The 15,046-nt window shown below is 41.7% G+C and overlaps 1 protein-coding gene across 15 annotated transcripts in view; it reads left to right on the top strand.

Annotated features, from left to right (window-relative positions):
- rbm47 (RNA binding motif protein 47) overlaps positions 1-15,046 on the top strand; it is a 212,798-nt gene that overhangs the window by 118,218 nt on the left and 79,534 nt on the right. The window contains exon 1 of one of the 15 annotated variants that reach the window (XM_055637252.1): positions 245-434. The exons of 13 other annotated variants lie outside the window; for them this stretch is intronic. The gene's annotated coding sequence lies outside the window, so the exon portion shown is untranslated. Of the gene's footprint in view, positions 1-244; positions 435-1,435; positions 1,673-15,046 lie in introns of those variants that run through there. One more of the 15 variants, XM_055637268.1, reaches the window with a different exon arrangement.

Here is a 15,046-nt window from a genome sequence, read left to right on the forward strand (position 1 = left end):
CTGTCTGTCTGTCTCTCTCTCTCTCTCTCTCTCTCTCTCTCTCTCTGTCTCTGTCTCTCTGTCTCTGTCTCTCTCTCTCTCTCCTCCTTTCCCATGGGCTGCCCAACCTCCAGAATGTGAATACTGAGTCAATGCTTTCCTCCGTCAAACCATGTCGGCTGATTCAGACCTGTTTAGGACGTGATATGTACATGATAAATGTCCAAATGTGATCCTTTTTGACCTCAGTGGTAAAGTCTCTTCATAAGGCCACAATGAGTGATTGATAGGTGAAGCCTAATAAGGTGGCACCTCCCCTGTTTTACATTTAGGTAAACAAACTAGTACCAAAGCATTTCAGTTCCCAGCGCTGACTGATCAGGGTTCCACTGTGTAGACTTGAAGAGAGATCCAATATTTTAACAGATTTCTCAGAGGAAGTCCAGCCTACACAGGTATGAATTTTACAATTACTGTGATTTCAAGTGATACTTTCATTGGCATCTCCACCAAATGTAATGGATTCAAATGCAGTGAGTGTTTCACAAACCTAATATAGCCTTGTTGTTAGGTTGTTCGGTAGTACTGTCCGTTGATTTGAAGAAAGGTATTTCATTTATTGTTTTTGGCAAACTTTACTCTTTAAAGTAAGTTCGAAAATGAACGCAAAAGGTTAGTACTATTGTGCGGACGGCATTTAAATTCTGCTTTAATGCTGACGAACGTGATTCCATTGATTGAAATGAATCCACATCCTTCTATGAAACAATACTTTTTAAATATCTATAAAATATATTTTCTGCCATAGATTGTAACTGCGCGTTTATGTGGTAAAATGCTTAAAACATTCACATTGTTGACAAGCCTGATGTCAACACACCTTGGTCTCTTACTAATCTTTTTGTAATATCACTATATTTTCCCTTCAAGTTTCACTGCGCCACCTATCACCAATTATAATTTTGCTCCTTTCCCAAATAAAATCCTTGTCTTTGTCAGTTAGATCTGTTAAATATTTAAATGATTCATTTGCTCTGGTTAATCTGCAAACAACAGTTGCTTTTGCCAAGTAAAAATGTAACGATGAAAGACTTTTTACTTTTTAATACCTCACCTGTTGAGAAGTGAATAATTTTCATAAGCGATGTTTAGTACTCACAGTGAGTTGGTAAAGAGAAAATGGCCCAAAATGGTTATCCTGTTTATGAAAGGCTCGGCACATTGTAAATACTAAAATATCCTTGTATGTTCTAAATCATGGCACCATATGCTTGACTAACTGTATATATTAGTTATGGGTCTTCAATTTTGTTCTGTTTTTCTTAGTTTGTACAGTCCTTCATCTTGTAAGGCAGATTTGGTGATAAAATGTTCGTTAGCATGTTTACACAGGTATTTTTAGATTGATTTTTTGGGGTTTTATTTCCCTATAAATATTTGACAAAACATTTTTCAATAGTGCAGTGCCTGGCAGCGCTATGTCAGCATACACCATGTTCATTTTTTTTCCCCTTTCCCCTCTGAGTGTCTCTCTTTGTGCACCTTGCACTCGGTGGAGCTGTTTGCTCTGAGGGTGGGACAGGAGAGTTGTTTAGTGCCTGGTGAAATATTAACTAAAAGGCAATCAGCCATGAGTCTGAAGGGCATTCCATTGCCGTGCGGGTTTGTGAGAGGAGGATACACCTTGCTGAAGGTAAAGATTTTACTTCATTGCCAATGTGTGTTTCCTTCATGTATTTCATCGAAAATCTGCAACTTTTAAAATGAGCTTCTTTAAATGTGAAGTCGTGAGATTTCTCAAAGGAAGTAGATAATATAGTCATGTTTAAGTGTTCATAATACATTGGTCATATTCTTGAATGTAATCAGCAGCAAAATGATTGGTTCACATTCTTCACAATGTAAATCACCAGACCACTAACTATTCATATTGAATACCCAGCAGCCAAATTTGAAAGATTCTCTCTGCAAAGTACTGTTCTGAAGCCATTAGCAAATTTTGTTGTGTTGGTAATTTTGGTGACTTTGAAAGATATAATTAAAATTAATCCTATTGTGCTGTGCTGACAGTCTGTGGAGATGAAGTTTCTTCCAGCTCAAGCAGCTTGTTTTTCATTTTTCTCAATTTTTTGCTGCCTTCACTTGAAGGAGCAGATTCATGGTCAAGTGATGTCCCGCGGTTTCCAGCAGCACAGTTATGCAGCGGTTCCCAGCAGCACAGTTATGCAGCGGTTCCCAGCCCCTGAGCCTCCACAATATGTCGGCACACCATTTGACAGTGAGGTATTGTGGAGTGGCTTAATCCATTCTCACCCAATTGTCCTCATTTGCTTTGTGCATTCATCAGAGGAGCAGTTCTACATAGATTCAAAGGCCAAAATTCTTTATTTTACTTTCCTCTGCTTCAACAGAGTACTAACTGACTGCACACCGTGTGTGGGAAGGAACTGCAGATGCTTGTTTAAACCAAAGATAGGCACAAAAAGCTGGAGTAATTCAGAAGGTCAAGCAGCATCTCTGGAGAAAAGGAATAGGTGACTTTTCAGGTCATGCCCCAAGGGTCTATCGTCTGACTGCATACTATGTTTCCCTGGCTGACCAGTCAACTAATTTAGCACAGGGGAGCATTGGGAACTTCCTGGTCTATGGGTCTTCAATTTTGTTCTGTTTTTTCTTAGTTTGTACAGTCCTTCATCATGTAAGGCAGATTGGATGATAAAATGCTTAAGTAGGCTAAGCTCAGCAAACCATGTATTAGGATAATATGTTAAATATTCTTATTTATTTTAATGTATAGCGACAGACACTGGAATATTATAAGAAAGATTGTTAGCAAAAGCAAGGATTAATGCCTGGAAGAGGAAACCAGAAGTTTAGATTCAACACATGTTCATTGTCTTCTTATGAATATTTGCCTTCTTTAAACACCCAGTAAGCCTTGGTTCCCACACTAGCAGCAAAAATGAGATGAAAATCAATGAAATTAGAATATTAAATCCTAGAGTTGAATTACAAAATTGTTGCAGCAAGGAAAGACCCCATAACTCTGTAGAACAACCTGGTCTGTTCCACCTTCAGCAGAGTCATGGCAATTTTTGCCTTCAAATATTATAATAATCCAATCATCCATACTAAATGTATCTCTTAAGAAATACAAAGGGCAATATACTGGTGTCTGTAAGCAACTGTGATGGTCAAGGTTCAAATAATAATTGTAAACCACTTGAACTTTGTTCACAAAATTATCTAAAATCATCAGTAAGATTACTGCCAAATAATCACACTAGATAACCATATAACTTTTATGCACCCTTTTGGCCCACGTTTTGATCTATTAAGCTTTCGGAGGGGTTACTTGACTCAATAATGGCTAAGGTGATTATTTCTCATTAGAATGAATAAGATTTCTCTTAAATCCTAAGTTTTGTCAAGAAAACTGTTTTGATATCTGTCTGCTTATAAAAATAAGTAAACAAGTACATACTATACAGAGAAAGATGGCTGCACACATACTCATGTTGGAATCAAAAACAGGAATGATTTATTTCCAAGTCAAAGGTCACTGACTCATTCACTGACATGTGCGTGAATGAGTACAGCTCATACGCATAAATTACATGGATATTGTCACAAAACCTTCAGTTGTAATAGCGTCCATTTTTGGATGTAAGTGCAAGGTTGACTATTTGACCGTACCTCCCCTTCTTCTTCTTCTTCTTCAAGTGCATGGACTCAAAGAGACTGCACTTGTTCTTACCGAGACATCCCAGGCAACTTTTAGCCAGGAGCAGCCTCTCTCTATACCCCCAGCAGGTTTCCATGCCGTCTGGCACAGGAAGCCTGCCTCCTGAGAGCACTGCTCTTCACCAGTCTGTGCAGCCTTTGACACACTTGGAACACCCTCCGATCCCTCCCAATCATTACGGCATGCAGTTATAACAATCTTCATCAGATAGAAGAGTACTGCATGTTTTGTGATATGTCCGTTTAGAAACCAGCTGTTGTGTTGGATGCTAAAATAGGAAATGCCTTGTTGAAACAAACATTGTTAGTTTCTCCGCAATGTTACTGAGAAAATCCAACCAGGTGAGTTTTTGAACTTTGCTAATGAGGTTTTGCTCTCTTTGTGACCTTCACAAACATTATTTCGATCAAACACATAAACTGATATCGGCTTTAATATCAACAAAATGGCATGGACCAATTTCAGGTGACATGTGAATTGAGCCCACTTGGAACTCCATCTATTTCATAGATAAATAGATACATAGACAATAGGTGCAGGAGTAGGCCATTCGGCCCTTTGAACCAGCACCGCCATTCAATGTGATCATGGCTGATCATTCACATTCAGGACCCTGTCCCTGCCTTCTCCCCATACCCGTTTGATTCCACTAGCCCTAAGAGCTCTATCTAATTCTTTTTTTTAATGCATCCAGTGAATCTGCCTCCACTGCCATCTGAGGCAAAGAATTCCACAAATTCACAACTCTCTGTATGAAAACGTTTTTTCTCATCTCAGTTCTAAATGGCCTACCCCTTATTCTTAAAATGTGGCCCCTTGTTCTGGACTCCTCCAACATCAGGAATATGTTTCCTGCATCTTGCGTGTCCAATCCCTTAATAATTTAATATGTTTCTATAAGATACCCTCTCATCCTAAATTACAAGCCCAGTCGGTCCATTCTTTCATCATATTACAGTCCTGCCACCCCGGGAATTAACCTCGCGAACCTACGCTGCATTGTCTCAATAGCCAGAATGTCCTTCCCAAATTAGGAGACCAAAACTGCACACACTACTCCAGGAGAGTTCTCACCAGGGGCCTGTACAACTGCAGAAGAACCTATTTGCTCCAAATTCAACTCCTACCTTTATGAAGGCCAACTATCTTTATGCATCCTCATTAGCTTTCTTCACGGCCTGTTGTATCTGCATGCATACTTTCAGTGATTGATGCACTAGGACATCCAGGTCTCGTTGTATTTCCCCTTTTCCTAACCTGGCACCATCCAGATAATAATCTGCCTTCCCGTTCTTGCCTCCAAAGTGGATAACCTCACATTTATCCACATTATACTGCATCTGCCATGCATCTGCCCACTCACCCAACCTGTCCAAGTCGCTCTGCATCCTCATAGCATCCTCTTCACAGTTCACACTGCCACCCAGCTATGTGTCATCTGCAAATTTGCTAATGTTACTTTTAATTCCTTCATCTAAATCATTAATGTATAAATAGCTGAGGTCCCAGCACCGAGCCTTGCGGTACCCCACTAGTCACTGCCTGCCATTCTGAAAGGGACCCATTAATCCCTACTCTTTGTTTCCTGTCTGCCAACCAATTTTCTATCCATGTCAATACCCTACCCCCAATACTATGTGCTCTAATTTTCCCCACTAATTTCCTGTGGTACCTTATCAAAGGCTTTCTGAAAGTCCAGGTACACTACATCCACTGGATCTCCCTTGTCCATTTTACTTGTTACATCCTCAAAAATTCCAGAAGATTTGTCAAGCATGCTTTCCCCTTCGTAAATACATGCTGACTTGGACTGATCCTGTTAAGGGCCTGTCCCACTTGGGCGACCTAATCTGCGAGTTTTGGCGAGTTTGCACAAGGTCATAGAAGGTCTTTGTAACTCTCCTTCATGCTCGAGAGTAGTCCATGTGTTATCGAGGCCTCAGCTAAGTCGCGGCGTATTTTTCAACGTTGAAAAATGCCCGCGTGTAAAAAAAGGTCGCCATGGAAAAAATCAATACTATTTTACTCATAGGTTTAGTCGTAGTAGGTGGTAGTAGGTCGGCATGTTAGTCGTAGGTAATCGAAGGTAGTCGAAGGTAGTCGTAGATAGTCTTCATCATAGTTGAAGAGAGGTCAAAGGAGATCGAAGGAGGTCGTCTTCACTCTCCACTATTCGGTGTCCAATTATCCCGAAGTTAGTCGTAGCTAGTCTTCAACATAGTCGAAAAAGGTTGAAGGAGGTCTTCAACATGACATTTTTTCAAACCCTCCTAAACTCGCCAATTAGGTCGCCCAAGTGGGACAGCCCTTTTACTGCTATTCAAATGCGCCGCTATTATATCTTTGATAATCGACTCCGGCATCTTCCCCATACCAATGTCAGGCTATTAATTCAGGCAATTGCATCAGGCAATGTCATGTCTATTAATTCCCTGCTTTCTCTCTCCCTCCTTTCATGAAAAGTGGGATAACATTAGCTATCCTCCAATCCACAGGAACTGATCCAGAATCTATAGAACATTGGAAAATGATCACCAATGCGTCCACGATTTATAGAGCCACATCCTTGAGTACCTTGGGATGCAGACCATCATTTATCAGCGTTCAGTCCCATCAGTCTACCCAACACCATTTCCTGCCTAATGCGAATTTCCTTCAGTTCCTCCATCACATTAGATCCTCCGTCCCCTTGTACATCTGGGAGATTGTTTGTCTTCCTTAGTGAAGGCAGAACCTGTTCAACTCGTTTGCCATTTCCTTGTTCCGTCCTAATGGTTCCTTTACCTTGAGTTCCCTTATCAAATCCGGTTCATTACACAACACTAAATCCAGAATTGCTCTCTCCCTGGTAGGCTCCAGTACAAGCTGCTCCAAGAATCCATCTCGGAGGCACTCCACAAACTCCCTTTCTTGGGGTCCAGTACCTACCTGATTTTCCCAGTCTACCTGCATGTTGAAATCTCCCATAACCACCGGAGCATGACCTTTGTTACATGCCAATTTTAACTCCTGATGCAACTTGCACCCTATCTCCAGGCTACTGTTTGGGGCCCTGTAGATAACTCCCATTAGGGTCTTTTTACCCTTACAACTTCTCAGTTTTATCCACAATGACTCTACATTTCCTGATTCTATGTCACCCCTCGCAAGGGATTACATTTCATTCCTTACCAACAGAGCCACCCCAGCACCTTTGCCCACCTGTCCATCTTTTCGATAGGAAATATACCCCTGAATATTCAGTTCCCAGCTCCAATCCTCTTGCAGCCATGTCTCTGTAATTCCCATAACATCATATTCACCAATTTCTAACTGAGCCTCAAGCTCGTCCACTTTATTTCTTATAACGAGCATTCATGTGCATTCATTTAATTTGGTATTCACCTCCCGTTTCACACCGGTTCCTATTTCACCTGACCTTACTGTAATTTAATTTCTCGATTTAAAGTTTTGCAAAGATCACTAACGGAAGCAAGGGATATGGGGAGAATGCAAGAACGGGGTACTGATTTTGGATGATCAACCATGATCATATTGAATGGCGGTGCTGGCTCGAAGGGCCGAATGGCCTACTCCTGCAGTTATCTTCTATGGTTCTATTGTCCTAACCTTCCAAAGTTTTAGCTAGCAGATCTACAGCCTATCTATAATTTGCCCTTGACCAGTTCTTTGCTTTGGCCTGTTAATTTTATGCTTCCTGCTGTAACTTGAATCAATATGTTTCATAAAATTACCTGAAGTTCCTGTTCGTGAGGTTGTGTCAAATGGAATGTGTTTTGTAGTTACGTTGGACTTGACCTGCAGCAACCATCAAGGGCTTTTTGTTTTCTCACTCTCAAACTATATAGTGTCAGAACAGAAATTTCATTATTTTACTTTAATTGGGGCGGCTCATTGGCGCAGCGGTAGAGTTGCTGCCTTACAGCGCCAAAGACCCGGGTTTGATCCTGACTATGGGTGCTATCTGTACGGAGTTTGTACGTTCTCCCCGAGACCTGCGTGGTTTTTCTCTGGATTCTCCGGTTTCTTTGCCACACTCCAAATATGAACAGGTTTTTAGGCAAATTGGCTTGGTATAACTGTAAACTGTCCATCGTGTATAGGGTAGTGTTAATGTGCGGGGATTGTTGGTCGGTGCAGACTCAGTGGGCCGAAGGGCCTGTTTCCGTGCTGTATCTCTAATCTAAACTAAATTAAGCTTGCACAGAAATTAATGCTTGAGACATAGAATCCTCATAACAAATGCCTTTCAAGATAACGCATATTTGGCATAGCTTATGCATGAATCTGGAGTATATTCAAGGCTTTCACCAGGACTAGGAAGGGCAGCACAGTGTTGCAGCTGGTAGAGATGCTGCTTCACAGCAGAAGATACCTGTTTGATCCTGACCTCAGGTGTTGTCTGTGTGGAGTTTGCATGTTGTCCCTGTGACCCGGTGGGTTTCCTCTAAGTGCGCCGGTTTCCTCCCACATCTCAAAGACAAGCGAGTTTGTAGGTTAATTGGCCTCTGTAAGTTGTACCAAGCATCTACCAAACCAACAGATGCTCACCAATCTAACACCTTATTATTCATAGAGCAATAAGGCGTGGTAACAGACCCTTTGGCCAACTTGGGTTAAGTGGAGTGTTCATGGATGCTCTTGGAATCTTTAGAAAGAAAATGGATCCAAAACTATCCTACAAGTATCATTGATATGGGTGCCAACTACCATATACATTGGAGTATGTTACAAGTTTATTGTAGTAGTTTGAATTACATTTATTAGATTGCTATTAGTTCGCAAAGCCCATATTTAAGGCTTTACAATGGACAATAGACAATAGGTGCAGGAGTAGGCCATTTGGCTCTTCGAGCCAGCACTGCCATTCACTGTGATCATGGCTGATCATCCCCAATCAGTACCCAGTTCCTGCCTTCTCCCCATTTCCCTTGACTCTGCTATCTTTAAGACCTCTATCTAACTCTCTCATGAAAGCATCCAGAGAACCGGCCTCCACTGCCCTCTGAGGCAGAGAATTCCACAGATTCCCAACTCTCTGGGTGAAAAAGTTTTTCCTCATCTCCATTTTAAATGGCTTATCCCTTATTCTTAAACGGTGTCCCCTGGTTCTGCGCTCCCCCAACATCGGGAACATGTTTCCTGCCTCTAGCGTGTCCAAATCCATTAATAATCATATATATTTCAATAAGATCCCCTCCCATCCTAAATTCCAGAGTGTACAAGCCCAGTCGCTCCATTCCTTCAACATATCACAGTCCCGCCAACCCAGGAATTAACCTTGTAAACCTATGCTACACTCCCTCAAGAATGTCCTTCCTCAAATTTGGGGACCAAAACTGCACACAATATTCCCGGTGTGAATAATCAAAAATCATATATTCTAAATTGGCACATAACGTTTCATCTATATTTTGGATATGTGTCACGTTAGTACTGCTGATGCAACTTAGTTCTTCTCAACACTGTCAGCTTCCTCTCCTGGATACTTTGTAATATCTTTATTGCCAACAATCCCCAGCTAGCATTGCACTTTGCTTTTGAAATATATAAACTGTCTATATAAAGGAAAGCTTTCTCAACGTTTATTCTTTGTTGAATTTAATCCGAGTATCATAAATTCATGTTCATAAATTCTAGGAGCAGAATTAGGCCATTCAGCTCATTATGTCCACTCCGCCATTCAATCATGGCTGATCTATCTTTCTCTCTCAACCTCCTTCTCCTGCCTTCTCCCCATAGCCCCTGACACCCTTACTATCCTTTGAAAGTTAAAAAGACTGCAGATTCTGGAAATCTAATGCGAAAACAGAAATAGGCAGCAGGTCAGACCTCATTTGTGGGAAGAGAAACAGAGCTGATGTTTTACGTCTCATCTCACAGCTGTGACCTGACTGGCTGAGTACTTCCAGCATTTTTAATTTTTATTCAACCAACCTTACTTTCCTAATTTCTTTAGTTTTTTGTTTCTATTTCGTAACCATTTTTCCCTTTCAAGATTTCTTTAGATTTATATTTTGAGTCACTTGGGTTCCCCTGTCCTGAAAATACATAAAATGGGTAATTATTTTCAGTGCTTCCTGTATGACTTAAAATAACTCGTCCTGTGAAACAGCCAGAGTCAAATGGGACTGACAGTGACATGTCATGTGATGTTAGGTGGCCAATTGCATCACAGGGAACATGGGATGAAGAATATCCCTCTTAGTCTCTGAAACAGCATTTTTCCTTTAGATGCTGTCAGAGGCCGTTCCACTACTTTTATTCCTACAAGTCGTCAGACATTGGTTTATGGATTTTAAATTCAGTGGGGGTTCAAGCAGACTTTCGTATTGGCCAATGAATGGAAAGAAAATATTGTAGCTATCGTAGGCATATTATGTTAACATAAAATCAGTCCGCCCAGTGGTCACCTAACCACCAATCCTGAGAGGTTGGACTGAGGTCTTCTTCACATGGAGATGGACTGTTTCTGTGGAAAGAAGAGTTGCACTGTTTCTATTCCTGATCCTGCAAAAAAAAAAACATTGAAAATGTCAACTGTACTTCTGGATAAATCTAGGTGAGCATTTTGTCCAGGTTGGACTTCTGGTGTAAGCAGAGTGCAAGGCATAATGGAGCTAATTTAACATGGACGGCAACTCAATTGCAGTGGGTGGGGTGTAAATTAGTCTCAGCTCTAGATTAGGCTGATTGCTGAGCTCAGAGTTCCAGGCTAACAATACACTTGCAGCGTTGCTTCTACGTGTAACCATTGCCCAACAAGGAAGTAGCTCCTTGAACTTTGCCCTGACTTTGCAGTCATGTGGATTGTGACTTACAACGCGAGAATGATTGCTGATGCATTACAGCAACAACTCTTTGGAAGAGTGTGTTGGAACTGACAATGGTCTATCACTTTGGAAGATTTTCTCTGCTGCCCATATCCTTCATTATGGTTCATCCATACCACTGTTCTCATTGACCTAGTCTGGCTGTGTCCTGACAACATCTCAATTTTAACATTTTCAGCATTGTTTTGAATCTTGTTCTTTATCTCTGTCCCTCCCTGTATTTGTTTAGCAACCACACCTTCCACAGCCTAGCCTGAAAGTCTGCAGTTCTCTTCTTAAATCTCCCCATCTTCCGGAAACTATGCACTGGTACATAATTTCCTGAAAGTGGTGCTGCAGGTAGATAGGGTGGTGCCAAAGGTTTTGGCATCTTGTCTTTGATCAGTCAGGGAATTGAGTATAGAGATTGGGACTATTGGAACATTATGTTACAGATGCTAATGAGGCTGCACTTGGACTATTTTGTTCAACCTTGTCACTCTACTATAGGAAAGATGCTATAAAGCTGGAAAAGGCAGAGGACATTTACAAGGATGTTGCCAGGACTCGATGGCCTGTGTTATAGGGAGAGAGTAAGCAGGCTAGGACTTTATTCCTTGGCGTGTAGGTGGCCGAGGAGTGATATTAAAGTAGTGTAAACATTCATGACAGGATAAGATAGGGCAAATGCACAAAGTCCTTTCCCTGCATAGGGGAATAAAAAACCAGTGTACATATATTTAACACGAACGAGCATGATTTAATAGGAACCTGTAGACGGGGTAGCAACATTTTCACACTGAAGGTGGAGTGTATATAAAAATGTTGTCAGAGGAAGTAACCGAGGTAGATAAAACTGCAATATTTCAAATAACATTTGAACAGATATAGTAATGGGCCTGTCCCACTTAGGCGACTGCAGGAGACTATGCAGTCGCCACATGTTCGTGGGTGGTTGCCGGGGAGTCGCCTTCATGGTCGTGAGGAGTTCCCGCATTCTGGGAACTAGTCGCGGCCTCATTATGGTCACCGCAAATTGTTCAGCATGTTGAAAAATTAGCAGCGACTAGAATGAAGCCGCCATGGAGAGTAGCGTGAATTCTCGTGCCGTAGGTGGGTCGCCAGGAGGTCGTAGTGGGTCACCAGGAGGTCGTAGGTTCTCATAGGTTGTAGCTGGTGCTGACCGGTGAATTTCATTGGCTCATTGGGAAAAACAAAGGTAAGCAGTAGGTTTGAGAACCAAGGATAACCGACCGGTAATGTTAAATGTCCGCCGAGCTTCACATGTATCTCTGGCTTCGCCAACTTTCCTGGTCATCGTGGTGTGTGTCTGTATCACCTTAGCTTTGCACCGTGTGAATTTCACTCAGACAGCACTCCCCCCGCTTGCCCTGTCCCCCGCCTGCATAACGGGCTGGTGAAGGAAGCGATGTGTGTGTGTTCCAATCTGACAGTCGCCATTCCAACTTGACCGTCGCTGGCAGTCACCTGAAAAATCGTCTAAGTGGGACAGGCCCATTAAGGTTTAAAAGGATAATGGCCAAACGCAGGTAAATGGGACTAGCTTAGATGAGGCATCCCAGTCAGAATGGGCAATTTGGGCTGGATGGACTGTTTCTGTGATATTTGACTTCATCTTTTTTTAAAATCAAAACCTACCTCGTGAACTATGTTTTTGTCTAATAATTTCACTAGTGCCTTAGTGTCAAATTTTGTTTGTTGATTGCACCTTGGAACATTTTATGACATCAAAGGAACAATATAAATGCAAGTTGGTGTTGTTGGAGTGAACGTGTAAGCAAGTTTTTTTTTAGTTTACTGTGCTTTGCACACGGAGGAAATCTTTGCCCACCCTATTTATACAGCAGTGTACTTTGACATGAATTGTGGAACATCGTTCATGATGCAATCAGTGATAAGTCACTTTAATCTTCGCTGCAGTTACTTATTACCACCCTGATCACTGAAAGGTTCACCAGTTCCAATGCGTGCGTGCATGTGTGTGTGAGCGCGCGCGTGCACACTAAGCATGATTGATCCCATGTGGATCAATGGTCACAAACACAAACCCTTAAACTTAGTCACATTGAGGGACTTGTCAAACGTTTTCTGATATATTCTTAACAGCAGTAGGGCCAAGGACTCTTCCATTGTAGCTCCCTGGATGGCATCAGGAATGGTAACCCTGGCTGCATTGGTTTAAGGACTTACTGTAGGCGGTGCCCTTCATATTATTCCTACTGAAACCTGGTTCATGCTCTCCGACGATCAAAACTCAATTAAGAGAATCTCCCTACATTCTTAATATCAAATAATCTATCTCGCACTTCTATAAATGAACTTGCTGACTTTAAGAACATTCACCACCTTTTGGGTGAAGCAATTTCTATCTTAAATTACCTACCCTTCTCCTTGAAAGAGTGATCCTTGGTTCTTGCCTGCATGCAGCCAGTTGAGCCCTACAATCATTTTGTTTCAATGAGCTGTGACTCTAGGTCGGCGGTTATGTGACCACAGGATGTTCCACTGGGATGACTCGGCTTAGGGGTTATGTGGGAAAGGTCAAGACCATTCTTGCTTATTTTGCAATCCTTGAAGTAAAAGTCAACGATTACAGGGCTGTTTCTTTGTGTGGATTTCCTTTCTTGTTACCGAACTTTATCTAAGAGACACAGAGAATAAACCGAATAAACATGAGGAACAGCAATGGGAGTAGGCATTCAGCCCCTCAACCCTTCTGCTATTTAATAAACTTATGGATAATGTTGGTCTCAACATCATGTTCCTGCTCCCTCCACATCGCTCAATTCCTTATAGTTCAGTCTTCACTTTGAATATATTCAATAATTATGTTTCTACAGCTATCTGGTCACAGAATTTGCATGGATTCCTCCCACACTCCAAGAACGTACAGGTTTGTAGGTTAATTGGCTTTGGTAAAATTGTCCCTGGTGTGTAAGATAGTGCTGGTACTTGCGGTGATCGTTGATTGGCGAACCAAAGGGCTTGTTTCTGCGCTGTATCGCTAAAGTCTAAAGTAAAGAATTCCAGAGAGTTCATGACTCTCTGAGAGAAGTAACTTTACTATCTGAGACATTATCCTCTGGTTCTGGACAAGACCATGAGGAGAAGCATCCTCTCAGCATCCAATTCCCCTTTGAATCTTCGATGTTTTAATAAGATAATCTCTCATTCTGCTAAATTCCAACGATCAAACCCCAATCTATTCAACCCTACTTCATTAGTAAGCTTCTTAGTCCCTGAAATCAATCCTCTGCATTACCTCCACTGCAAGTAGTGCCGTCTTTAAATATGGAAGACAAAACTGTACCCAATGCACCAGATGCTTCGGTCTACCTATTATATTTACGTGTAGTATTATCTGATGTGATTGCACAGCATGCAATACAAAGCCTTTTACTGTACCTTAGTACTCATGACAATAATAAATATAAACCTAGGTGCGGCCTGACCAGCAGCTTGTAAATCCGCATCAAATGTCCCTCCCTTCAGACGCCAAACCCTGGCAATAAAGGCCACGTTCCATTAACATCCCTAATTAGTTCTGTACCAGCAGGCTGATCTTTTGTGCTTCATGTACCAGAGCCCCTCGGTCTGGTTATGCCACCAAAAATCTCGCTCTTTCAATAATAATTTGCTCATTCCCTTTTCTTTCCAAAGTTGTTCACATTTTAGAGTCTCAGGGCTGACATCTCCAGAACTCTGAGCTGTATAGTGTATATGGTATGGACAGAGGTTACATTTAGTTCATTTAGTTTAGTGACACAGCATGGAAATGGGCCCTTCGGCCCACCGGGCCCATGCTGATCCATTCACACTAATTCTATGTTATCTCACTTTCTCAGCCACTCCTTACACACCAAGAGCAATTTTTAGAGGCCAAATCATCGACAATGCACGTCTTTGGGATGTGGAAAGAAACCCGAGCACTGGGTGGAAATCCATGTGGTCACAGGGAGAATGTGCAAACTCCACATAGACAGCACCCGAGGTCAGGATCAAACCCGGGTCTTTGGCGCTGTAAGACAGCAGCTCTACCAGCTATGCCATTGTGCCACGTGTTTCTGAAACCTATCATGCTCAGATATATTACCCTCCTAATCATGTACACCAATTTTCTTTAATTATATCTTATGAATTTAAATGATCTTTGAAAATCTACATACATTATATCCATCTGTCCCCCATTTATCTGCTATTCAAGTTACAATGCAAAATGCATGACACACTTATCAAACACCTTGTTTTGAATGAGGGGCAAGAACATTATAACACAGTCGCACAATATTGAGTCATCTGTCACACACCTAAATGGCTGGCCAGCTGTTAGCCCGAAGGCTCAGAGGGTGTGTTACAGCAAGCCAGATGAACAGCAGCTAACAAAACTCCTGGAAAGAAGTCGAGAACAGTCTCATGCATTCAATTCCAATAAAATAATTGATTCTATGTTTAACTGGGCCACAAGCAATAAAAGGTTAACCTACCGAAA

This window comes from Leucoraja erinacea, chromosome 1, assembly GCF_028641065.1.
Source record: "Leucoraja erinacea ecotype New England chromosome 1, Leri_hhj_1, whole genome shotgun sequence".
Taxonomy (NCBI): Eukaryota; Metazoa; Chordata; class Chondrichthyes; order Rajiformes; family Rajidae; genus Leucoraja; species Leucoraja erinaceus.